General features: G+C 35.7%; 1 protein-coding gene across 1 annotated transcript in view; it reads left to right on the top strand.

Annotated features, from left to right (window-relative positions):
• The window catches only part of ALMS1 (ALMS1 centrosome and basal body associated protein), a 187,916-nt gene that overhangs the window by 103,272 nt on the left and 72,634 nt on the right, over window positions 1–12,010 (top strand). The window lies entirely within an intron of this gene.

The following is a 12,010-nucleotide window of genomic DNA, read 5'->3' as shown; positions in this document are numbered from 1 at the left end:
TTTAGGGATAAATGCATGAGATCTATACTGTTGAGGCTGATTTTAAGACTATCATTCATTCTCTTTTACGATAATGAGTCCTTTACTGTATGGCTGAACACTTACCCTCTGTGTGTACTGTTTCCACGTTATGGTAGAGAAGGTAACAGATCATAGTGGTGAGCCTTGAAAAGAGAAAAAATGTTTAATCACCATCCGCATGTGGTAGTCATGGCAGTGAGGGACTTACATATGTTACCTGATTTAGTGCTTGTTAACCCTATAAGGTAGGTGATCATATCCGTATTTGCCCTCTGGAAAACTGAGACACAGTTTCAAAGAATGCAGTCTGTTCAGTGGAAGCAAGTGCTGCTTTGCCACGTTACCATGTCTCCCAAATCCTGAGCCATACTTAACCTATCCTATCAACTGTGCTCTTGGACAAGTCATTTAATATCTTTGGCACTCGTATATGGATGATTGGTGGGAAGAAATAGTTGGAAAGCTTGGAGGTCCATTATAGCTCTGAAAGTTAGTGACTGAGAATTGGATTGGGGCAGATAAAAACAAGGTCAATCTCTGATTTCCATAGTAGTATAAATAGATCCTTTTTGGGTGTGAAAAGTGTTTAGAAATTAAAAGATTGGCAAGTTTGCATATAATACTTAAACTCTAAGTGATAAAGTGTCAAGTTATTGGAGTTGAATTCTTTGAATGAGAAAGAAAATTATAGCTTATTATAAATATGAACTAATAACAATGCTGTTTGTTCCAGAATGTACTAAATGCTAGGCACTGTAGTCAATGTTTATATCATTTTATTCTTAGTATAATCATCATAGGTAGGTTTTATTATCTCAACTTATAGGTTTTACAAACCTTAGATTAAATGATTTGCCCTAGATTACCCTGGTGGCTCAGACGGCTGGTAAAGCGTCTGTCTACAATGCGGGAGACCCAGGTTCGATCCCTGGGTTGGGAAGATCCCCTGGAGAAGGAAATGGCAATCTACTCCAGTACTATTGCCTGGAAAATCTCATGGATAGAGGAGCCTAGTAGGCTACAGTCCATGGGGTCGCAAAGAGTCGGACACGACTGAGCGACTTCACTCTCATATGACCATTCACTGTTAAAAATAACACTTGAACCTAGTCTGTCTGACTCCAGAATCTGTAAATAATATACACACTCATCTGTATATGTGTGTATATATACATAAAATGTTTAAGAATATTAAACTTTATTTTGAGATTAAATTTAGACTTAGAGGAGCTGCAAAAATAGTAGAGTTCCTGTGTTATCTGTTATGTAGAAGCTTAAAACAGTAAATACTACCCCAAGTTTCTGTGGGTCAGAGATCCAGGCATGGCTTAGCTAGGTGCTTCTGGCTTTGGGTCTCTCACAGGGTTCGCACAAGGTATTGGCTGCAGCTGTGGTCCCATCCCAAGACTTGATCGACCAATGTCCTTTTAAGGTCACTCACATTGTTATTGGCCAGAAACGGCTTCTTCCTTCTTTAAGGCAGCTGTGACAATTAAGCTTTTCTCAAGTGAGCAAGTGAGAGTTCAGATGTGCCCAAGACAAAACACAGTCTTTACTTTGTAGTAACCTAACCTTGGAAGTGAATCTCATCACCTCTGCCACATTCTAATACTAGAAAGAAATGAATCAGTATTTCTGGCCAGCCCTCACGGGTTAGGGATTACTCAAATGCATGAATACCAGGAAGCAGAGATCACCTGGGGGATTTTTATTTGTTTGTTTTTGGCCATGCCATGTGACATGGGGGATTTTAGTTTCCAAACTACCCCCTGCATTGGAAGCATGGAGTCTTAACCACTGAACCGCCAGGGAAGTTCCATTGGGGGAATATTTTAGAGGTTGGCAATATACCCTTTGCTAAACCTCCCCTTATGTTAACATCTTATCCTAACATCATAACCATAAAACATTTACCAAAACTAAGAAATTCTCCATCATACAAAATTATAATTAAATGTGTAGACCAATTTGGATTTCTCCTGGTTATTCCAAAAATGAACCTTTTCTGTCTCAGATCCATCCCACCATCTCACCTTGCATTTAGCTGTTCTTTCTAGTTAACCTCCTCCAGTTGTTCTGGCTCCTTAATCTCCTGGAGAAACTGAAGGCAGTTTCTCAGACTTCCTTATTTTTCACGATCTTTGAAGAGAATTAGTTTTTTTGGTTTCAGGTTGGCTTTGTCTGATGTTGTCTCAAGATTAAATTGAGGTTACCCATTTTCAGTGTGTTTCATCAGGAAGCACATTAAGTTGATAGACAACTACTGATGATGTTAACCTTGATTACTTGACAAAGATGGTATCTGCCAAGATTCTCCACTGTAAAGAGAGAATCTTGGTAGGTAAATCATTTCCTTCATTCCTTCTACATTTACTAATCAGAACTCTTCTGTAAGCAAGAGCTGTTGTTCCTCCCATTTATTTTTTCCTTTAGTTTTCCATGTACATTAATCTGGACTCAGGGGCATTTATTTCATCCTTTGGATTATAATCCAATACTACTAAATTGATTCAGTTTTAGCAATTGAAAACATGATTGGCTACTGTACCCTGTCACAGCCCTGAAATCAATCATTTCCCCAAAGAATACTTATTTCTTTTTTGGAGTATAGGATTTCCCCCCTAGCTTTGTTGAGATAAAATTGATAACGCAGCCTTGTTTAAAGTCTACAGTGTGTTGATTTGATTTGCTTATATTGCAGAATAATTACTGTGATAAGTGTTAGCTGACACTTGCATCACATCACATAATTATCATTACTTTTTTTGTGGTGAGAAAATTTAAGATATACTCTAAAATAACTTTCAACTATATTAATACATTATTTTTAACTATCATCACAGCACTGTGCATAGATCCCCAAAACTTACTCATCTTCTAACTGGAAGGTTGTACTCTTGGACCAGTATCTGCCCAGTTCTCCTGCCCTCCAGCTTCTGGTAGACAGCATTCGACTCTGTGTCCTCTTGTTTAGGTTCCACGTGTAAGTGATCCATGGTATTTCTCTTTCCCTGTCTGGTGTATTTTGCTTGGCAAAATGCTGCAGAAGTCCATCAGTGTAGGTTGCCTTTTCATTTTGTTGACTGTTTTGCTGTACAGAAAATTTGGGGTTTGATGTAGTCCTGCATACTGACTTCTGATTGTGTAGCTTGTGCTGTTGGTGTTACATCCAAAAAACCACTGGCAAGACCTATGCCAAGGAGTTTCTCCCTGTGGTTTTACTAGGAGCTTATGTTTTCAGCTCTTATGTTTAAATCTTTAGCCCATTTCAAGTTAATTTGTTAGTATTAAAATAGGAGTCCAATGTCATTTTTTGGGCATGTGATTATCTAGTTTTTCCAGCACCTTCTATTGAAGAGACTGTTCTTCCTCTACTGAGTATTCTTGGCTCCCTTGTAAAATACTAGTTGAATGCACGTGTAGGGGTTTATTTACGGGTTCTCTGTTCTGCTCCACTGATCTATGTGGCTGTTTTTGTGCCAGTACCATACTGTTTTGATTATTGTAGCTTTGTGTTATAGATTGGAATCAGGAAGTGTGGTACCTCCAGTTTTGTTCTTTCTCAAAATTTCTTGGGCAATTCAGGGTCTTTTGTGACTCTATACAGATTTTAGAATTGTTTTTCCTCTTTCTATGAAAAATGGCATTGGAATTTTGGTAGGGATTGCATTGAATGTATATTGATGGCTTTGAGGAATATAGATATTTAAACAATATTTTTCTGGTTCATGAACACATTTCATGTGTCTTCCCATTTATTTGTGTCTTCCTCAGTTTCCTTCATCAAAGTCTTAGTTTTCAGTGAACAGATCTTTTACCTCCTTGGTTAAATTTATTTCTAGGTATTTATTGATTTGTTACTATTGTGAATGAGATTTTCTTCAGTTCTTTTCAGATATTTTGTTGTTAGTGTACAACTGATTTTTCTGTGTTGATTTTGCATCCTGTGACTTTACTGAATTCATTGATTATTTGTAACTTTTTTTTTTAATGAAGTCTCTAGGATTTTCTGTTAGATGTTAGATCATATCATATGCAAAGAAAGGGGGCTTACTTCTTCCTTAGTGATTGGATGCCTTTTATTTCCTTTTCTTGCCTAATCGTTCTGGTTAGGACTTCCAGTGCTGGGTTGAGTAAAAGTGCTAGCAGTGGGCACTCTTATCTTGTTTCTGATACTAAAGGGAAAGCTTCATCCTTTCACCACTGAGTTTGATGTTAGCCGAGAGTTTGTCATACATCACCTTTATTATGTTGAGGGATGTTTCTTCTATACCCAATTTGTTGAGAGTTTTTATCAAGAAAGATGTATTTTATCAAATGCTTTTTCTGTATCTACTGAAATAATCATATTATTTTAATCTTTTATTCTATTAAAGTGGCATGTTTATTGATTTTTATATGTTGAACTACCCTTGTGCCTCAGGAATAAATCCCAGTTGATCTTGGTGTATAATTCTAATGTGCTATTTAATTCAGTTTGCTAATATTTTGTTGAGAAGTTTTGTCTGTATTCATCAGATAATTGGTTTGTAGTTTTCTATATCTTCACCTAGCTTTGGGTCATCAGGGTAATGCTGGCCTTGTAAAATGAGTTTGCAAATGGTCCTCTCTCTTCAATTTTTGGCCAAGTTTCAGAAGGATTGGTATTATTTCTTTCTGAAACATTTGGTAGAATTCACCACTTAAAACCATCTATTGGGAAGATTTGATTACTGATTTTTTTTCCTTACTCCATTGGTCTGTTTATATTTTCTATTTCTTCATGAATCCGTCTTGGTAAATTGTATGTATCTTATGGATAGTGGAAATTATCCATTTCTGCTAGGTTATCCAATTTGTTGGCATATAACTGTTCATAATAATCTCTTATGATCCTGTGTATCAGTTGTCATGTCTTCTCTTTCATTTCTGATCGAGTCCTTCTTCCTTATTCTAGCTAAAGGTTCGTCATTTTTGTCTATCATCAAAAACTAGGTTCTTAATCTTGATCTTTTCTATTTTTCTGGTCTCTTTTTTTTTTTCCTTTGATTTTTCTTACTTCTACTTTGATCTTATTTCCTTTCTTTGTGTGCTTTGGGCTGGTCCATTCTTTTTCTAATTCCTTGAGGTGTGAGATTATTTGAGGCCTTTCTTTTTTCTTAATGAAGGCATTTACCATTATAAATGTCCTTAGAACTGCTTTTGTCTCATAGGTTTCGATATGTTATGTTCACAGTTTCATTTGTTTCAAGATATTTTTTGCTTTCTGTTGTGATTTTTTTAAGACATGCTAGGATGACACTGCTTCTTTCCCTGGTGAGTGAATAAAGCTAAAGATTGTAGGCATTAACTCACACATGTGTCTACATCTATAGTCATTTTATCTTGATTGTAATGTGTGTATGTATTTATGTGTGTGTATTTTTTTTTAAATCACAGGTCAGTGTTGATACCTCCAACTAGTCTAGAACCATGGTGTTGATTCTAGCTTTTTTCTTTTATTTATAAACTTTTTTCTCCAATGGTGATAAACATGGCTCTCATTATCTACAGTATATTTACCCCAGTATATGTAGTTTCAGAATTCTTATCCCATACCCAGGTGAGAAACAAATTCTCCAACTATGTATAGGTGTTTTTTGCGGGGTGGCGGTTGGGGGGGGGGGGGGGGCCTCCCTGGTGGCTCAGAGGTTAAAGAGTCTGCTTGCAATGTAGGAGACCTGGGTTCGATCCCTGGGTTGGGAAGATCCTTTGGAGAAGGAAATGGCAACCCACTCCAGTATTCTTGCCTGGAGAATCCCATGGACAGAGGAGCCTGGTGGGCTACAGTCCACGGGGTCGCAAAGAGTTGGACACGACTGAGCAAGCGACTTAATGACGACTTAACGAGGTTTTTAATGTGTAGTATTCAGTCCAGACATTGTTGCTGTTTCCCAGGTTAGTTATTTTCTTCCCTGTTTGCTTTAGCATGATGATATGATTCATTTATAATACTGTTAGATTCATTTCTTACATCCTATATTCCATCTTACCCCAATAACTTGGTTAGTTTTTAAAAAATTTACTTCCTATCAAATTCACTTTTTGTGGTTAAAAGGTTAGTTCTGTCAGTTTTGATTAATCCACATCACAGTTCCGTATGAAGCATTTCTCTAAGTCCAAGTTTTGCCTTTCCAGAGTGTCACGTAAATGAAATCGTAAAATATAGAATAGCCTTTTAGGTTTGGCATCTTTTACAAAGTGTATTTAAGATTTGTCCATCTTTTTTTGTCAATCAGTAGTTTTTTACTTTTTAATTACTTTTTTACTTTTTACAAGCATAAAGCAGTAAAAAGTTAAAAAAAAAAGCAACCCACAGTTTATCTATGTACATTGACTCCTTAAAGGATATTTGGGTTGTTTCCAGTTTTAGCTGATTATAGTTAGAGCTGCTAAAAAAATAAGAATATATTTATATATATATATATATGTATATATAGTTAGAGCTGCTGAGTCATGTGGTATGTGTGTGTATTTAACTTCACAAGAACTGTTTAGAACTAAACTATGCTAAGCTGATTTCCAGAGTGGCTGTACCTTTGTATTCCCACTAGCAATGTACAAATGTTTCAGTTACTCTCCATCCTCACCAACTTGTGGTACTGTCTGTATTTGTAGCAATTATAATAGATGCTTTCCTTTATGTGTTTCACCCTGAGCTCCCCTTTTCAGGTCCTCGGAACAGAAAAGCAGGGCTTAACTTAGCCCTTTCTTTCGTGTGTTTTTTGTGTGCTTCCTGTGACTGTGTCAGTGCCAAGCGGTTCAGTACAGAGAAAAAAATCACAGATTTGCCTTACCCTCTTGAGACCACACCTCCTCTAGCGGAAGAGGAGGGTTTCCCTCTGTCAGAGTTTTAAACTCCTTGTTACTGCTGGTGTTGCTGCCACCATGTAATCACTTGAGTGCTTGAGATTACTAGAAAGAAAAGAAAAGGGGATTTTCACACTATTTCCAGTTCCACTTCTCATGCCTGAATAGAAGGCTTCTTCTTGGAGGTCTTTCTGTCTGTACTAATGTCCACTTCTAAGTGTCAGACTCTGCTACTTCAGATGTACCAGTAAATCAAATTGCCAGCTCCTATTATTTCTCAAAAGTCTTCTAATAACTGCTCCATGTAGTCTGTCTCAGTTTTATAGCTTCACTTAGTAGAAGAGACAGAATGGGTTATGATTGATTATCCAAAACTGGAACTGACGATCATTTTTTGTTCTCAGTAACAGCATATGCAAATTCCATTGCTGACACTTGGTATTTCCAGTTATTTTTTATTTTGGCCATTCTAAATGTGGATGTGAAATGATACATTATTGTGGTTTTAGTTTGTTTTTCCCTGATGACACATGATGTTGAGTATTGTTTCTGTGCTTCTTGGCCATTTTTATATCTCTGTGAAGTATCTGTTCACTCTTATCCATTGGATTGTGTCATGATTTTAAGAATTTTTAATATATTCAAGATAATAGATCCTCTGTGTATTACAAATATTTTCTCACAGAATGAGGTTTGATTTTCATTTTCTTCCTGGTGGCTTCATGAAGAAAAAGTTTTAAGTTTATGAAATCAAGTTTGTTAATTTTTCTTTTTCTAGACTGCATAAGTTGCAAGTGTACAATATAGTGATTCACTATTTTAAAGGTTATACTTCATTTATCATAGTCATTATAAAATATTAACCATATTCCTTGTGTTGTACATTATATCCTTGTAGCTTATTTCATGCATAATAGCTTGTACCACTTTACCCTCTACTCCTCTCTTGCCCTTCCCCTCCCCACTGGTAACTACTAGACGGTTTTCTGTATCTGTTAGTCTGTTTCTTTTTTGTTATAATCTCTAGTTTGTTGTATTTTTTAGATTCCACATACAATTGATATCATATGACATTTTATCTCTGTCTCTTATTTCACTTAATATCGTAGCCTCCAGTCCATCCAAGTTGTTGAAAGTGCCAAAATTTCGTTCTTTTTTTATGGCTGAGTATTTTATTGTATATATAAATGTATATACAGTATCCTCTTTATCCATTCATCTGTTGATGGACAGCCATTTTCTCTTGTATGGTTGGTACTTTTTTGTGTCTTGTCTAAGAATGATGCCTACGCCAGTGTTATGAAATTTTCTCCTATATTTTCTTCTGGAAATGAAAATAGTTCTAGCTTTATTTTTTTATGTCTTTCATCTGTATCAAATTAATTTCTGTATGTACTGTAGTTTACATAATTCAGGACCATTTTCTTTTACTGGATATTCCAGCACCATCATTGAAATAATTATTTATTTCCTTATTGAAGTAGTTGGCACCTCTGTCAAAAATCGATTGACCTTTTATATGGGGGTTTATTTTTAAGTTTCTACTCTGTTCCTTTGAACTATTTATCTGTCTTTGCAGCCATACCATGATGTTTTTGTTATTGTAGCTTTATATTGTCTTGAAATCAGATTATGTCCTCTAAGCTTATTTTACTTTCAACATTATTTTTTTCTATTTTAGATTCTGTGCAGTTCCATATAAATTTTAGAATAGTCTTCTCAGTTTCTTCTAAAATCCTCCTGGGATTTTGTTCAATGTTGCATTGAATCTGTAGTCACTTTGAGAATGATTGACATCTTAGTAATACTGGAGTCCCCTCCAAGCATGGACATGTTCTCCCCTTCCTCCCTCCCTGCCACTGGCTTGATATCTCTCAGTAAGATGTAATTTTTATTGCGTAGGCTTTCACATTTTTCATTAAGTTTATTCCTCAGCATTTTATGTTTTATGATAATTTTGTATATGGTATTTTAGATTTTGTATTTTCTAGTTATTTGTTGCTTGTATATACAAATGCTGTTAATCCAATTTGTTGGTGCCAACCAGTTAATTTTAATTTTAATTTCTTACTAATTGGGTCAAAGCCTTTTTACTTAGAGATAGTTTAGGCTGAGCTTTCCAAATTTGGTGGCATATTGAGTGCAGTACTTTAACAATATCGTCTTTCCGGATTTGAAATAGCTTACCTGGAATTCCATCACCTCCACTAACTTTGTTCATAGAAATACTTCCTAAGGCCCAGTTGACTTCAAACTGCAGGATGTCTGGCTCTAGGTGAATGACCACACCATCGTGGTTATCCAGGTCATTAAGACCTTTTTTTTTACAGTTCTGTGTATTCTTGCCACCTCTTCCTAATATCTTTCACTTCTGTTAGGTCCATACTGTTTCTGTCCTTTATTGTGCCCACCTTTGCATAAAATGTTCCTTTGGTATCTCTAATTTTCTTGAAGAAGGTCTCTAGTCTTTCTCATCCTGTTTTTTCCCTCTATTTCTTTGCATTGTTCACTGAAGAAGACCTTCTTATCTCTCCTTGCTATTCTTTGAAACTCTGCATTCAGATGGGTATATCTTTCCCTTTCTCCTTTGCTCCTCTTCTTTTCTCAGCTATTTGTAAGGCCTCCTCAGACAACCATTTTGCCTTATTGCGTTTTCTTGGAGATGGTTTTGGTCGCCACCTACGTGCAATGTTACGAACCTCCATTATAGTTCTTCAGGCATTCTGTCCATCAGATCTAATCCCTTGAATCTGTTTGTCACTTCCACTGTGGGAAGGAAAGGGAAGGGATCCCTGAACATAAGGGATTTGATTTAGATTATACGTAAATGGCCTAATGGTTTTCCCTACTTCTGTTTAAGGCTGAATTTTGCCAAAGGAGCTCATGATCTGAGCCACAGTCATCTCCTGGTCTTGGATTTGTCACTTGAAATTTCTTTCTCTCAAGCATTAGTTATTTAGCTTCCTATCTTATGTAGGTTCAAAAACTGGCGAATTTGAACTGGCTTGTTCAAAAACAAGCCCCTTTATCTAGTGGGATTTCTCTTTCATTAGTTCTTTGACTGTGCAGGAAATTTCACTCAGCTTTCTTGACTCAGTCCCCCATCAGGTTGACTTCGTTTTCTGCTAGATTTCACTCCATTGTGCCAGCAAATGAGTTCACCAAAAGCTCTGGTAATTTCTCTTTCCAGAAGAGTATGTCTTCCTACACCAAATCCCCCTGCCTTAGATCTCTAAATGTCCCTTTCTAGCATATTAGTTGATACTGTTTCTTGATTGCTTCTGTAGCTCTGTGATATTTTTAAACTATAATGTTTATATAATTTATTCAATTTTGTTTACTTGTTGCAACAGGAGTGATTTTCTGTGGCCACCTAGTGCAGACGTATTATAGAGATATGGATTTGGTCCCAGACCATTACAATAAAGTGAATATGTTAGTAAAGCAAGTCACGTGAATTTTTTCATTTCCCAGTGCATGTAAAAGTTTTGTTTACACTATACTGTCGTCTACTAAGTGTGCAGCAGCATTATGTATAAATGATGTTCATATGTTAATTACAAGCAGACCTTAAAAATGCTAACCATCATCTGAACCTTCAGAAAGGTGTAATCTTTTTGCAATAGTAACATCAGAGATCACTGATCATGGATCATGTAGCAAGTATAATAATGAAAATGTCTGAAATATTGTGAGAATTACCAAATTGTGACATAGAGCCAGAAAGTAAGCAAATGTTGTTGGCAAAATGGCACCAATAGACTTACCTGACACAAGGTTGCCACAGTTTTTCCTATTGTTAACCTCTTTACCATAGTATATTTTTAAAAATTAAAAAGCCAACATTTTTATATTACTATTAACTATATATTACTATTACTACTGACTAAAATTCAATTTGTTTAAAAAAATGCAATATCTGCAAAGTACAATAAAGTTAAGTGCAATAGAATGAGGTGTACCTGTATATCATAACTGGAAGTGGCAATCCTATTCAGACCACCTTTAATTTCTCTCTGTGATGTATCAATAGTTTTCTGTTTAGTGTTCTTATATCTTTTTTATACTTAGGTATTTGATGTTTTGATGATAATGTATATTGCATTTCTTTTGGTTTTTAATTGTATAACTTTTCAGATACCCAAGAATATAGGGGAATTCTTAAAAGTTTGTTCTCTTCTCTGGTAACTCTTCTGAAAAGTTAACATATTTTATAAGTTATCTATAGATTGTTTTAGATTTTCTGTATCCCTAATTATATCAAATATGAAAAGTGACAGCATTATTTCTTCCTTTCTTATCCTTATATGTCTGATTTCTTTTTCCTGCCTTACTGCTAATGCCGTTTAAGACTTTTACTAACATACTGAATAGAGAAGGTAAGAGTTAGCATCCTTATTTTGTTCCTACGGTGGACATTCTTCACATTTCACTATAAATAGGATCATGGCTCTAAAGTTTTTTGTAGTTTCCGTTTGCTACAAGTTTTTAATCATACGTAATTATTGAATTTCATCAAATGTTTTATCTGACTATATTGATATGATCATGCAAATTTTCTTCTTTTGATGTGGTAAATTATATTGGTTGATATTTGAATGTTAACTTACCTTGCACTTCTGGAGTAAACCAGCTTGGTAGGAATTCATTCACACGCACACAGACATTCACTCACTCACTGTACATTTGGTTGTCTAACATTTTAGGATTTTTGCTTCTATATACATGAGGGAGATGTCCTTTTAATTAGTGACTAGTAGACAAAGGATAGGGATTTAAAAGCTCCTCTGGTTTTGTGATACAGCTGTTACATCAATATGATACAATACAGTATTACTCCTTTTTTCTTTTTCTGACCGTGCTGGGTCTTTGTTTCTGTGTGGGGCCTTTCTCATTCGGTGCTTGGGCTTGTCATTGTGGTGACTTCTTCTGTGGGCTCTAGAGTACAGGCTCAATAGCTGTGGCATGGGCCCAGTCACCCCACTCTTTGCAGAATCCTCCCAGTTCAAGGATTGAACACATGTGCCCTGAAGTGGCAGGAGGATTCTTAACCGCTGGCCCACCAGGGAAATCCAATATTACTACATTTTAAAAAAATAAATATTTTTTATTTTCAAATAATTTAAAATCTGGAGAAAAGATACAAACTTAACACAGTTAA

Source organism: Budorcas taxicolor, chromosome 11 (genome assembly GCF_023091745.1).
Source record: "Budorcas taxicolor isolate Tak-1 chromosome 11, Takin1.1, whole genome shotgun sequence".
NCBI classification, from domain to species: domain Eukaryota; kingdom Metazoa; phylum Chordata; class Mammalia; order Artiodactyla; family Bovidae; genus Budorcas; species Budorcas taxicolor.
This window is presented reverse-complemented; position numbering and strand designations above follow the sequence as displayed.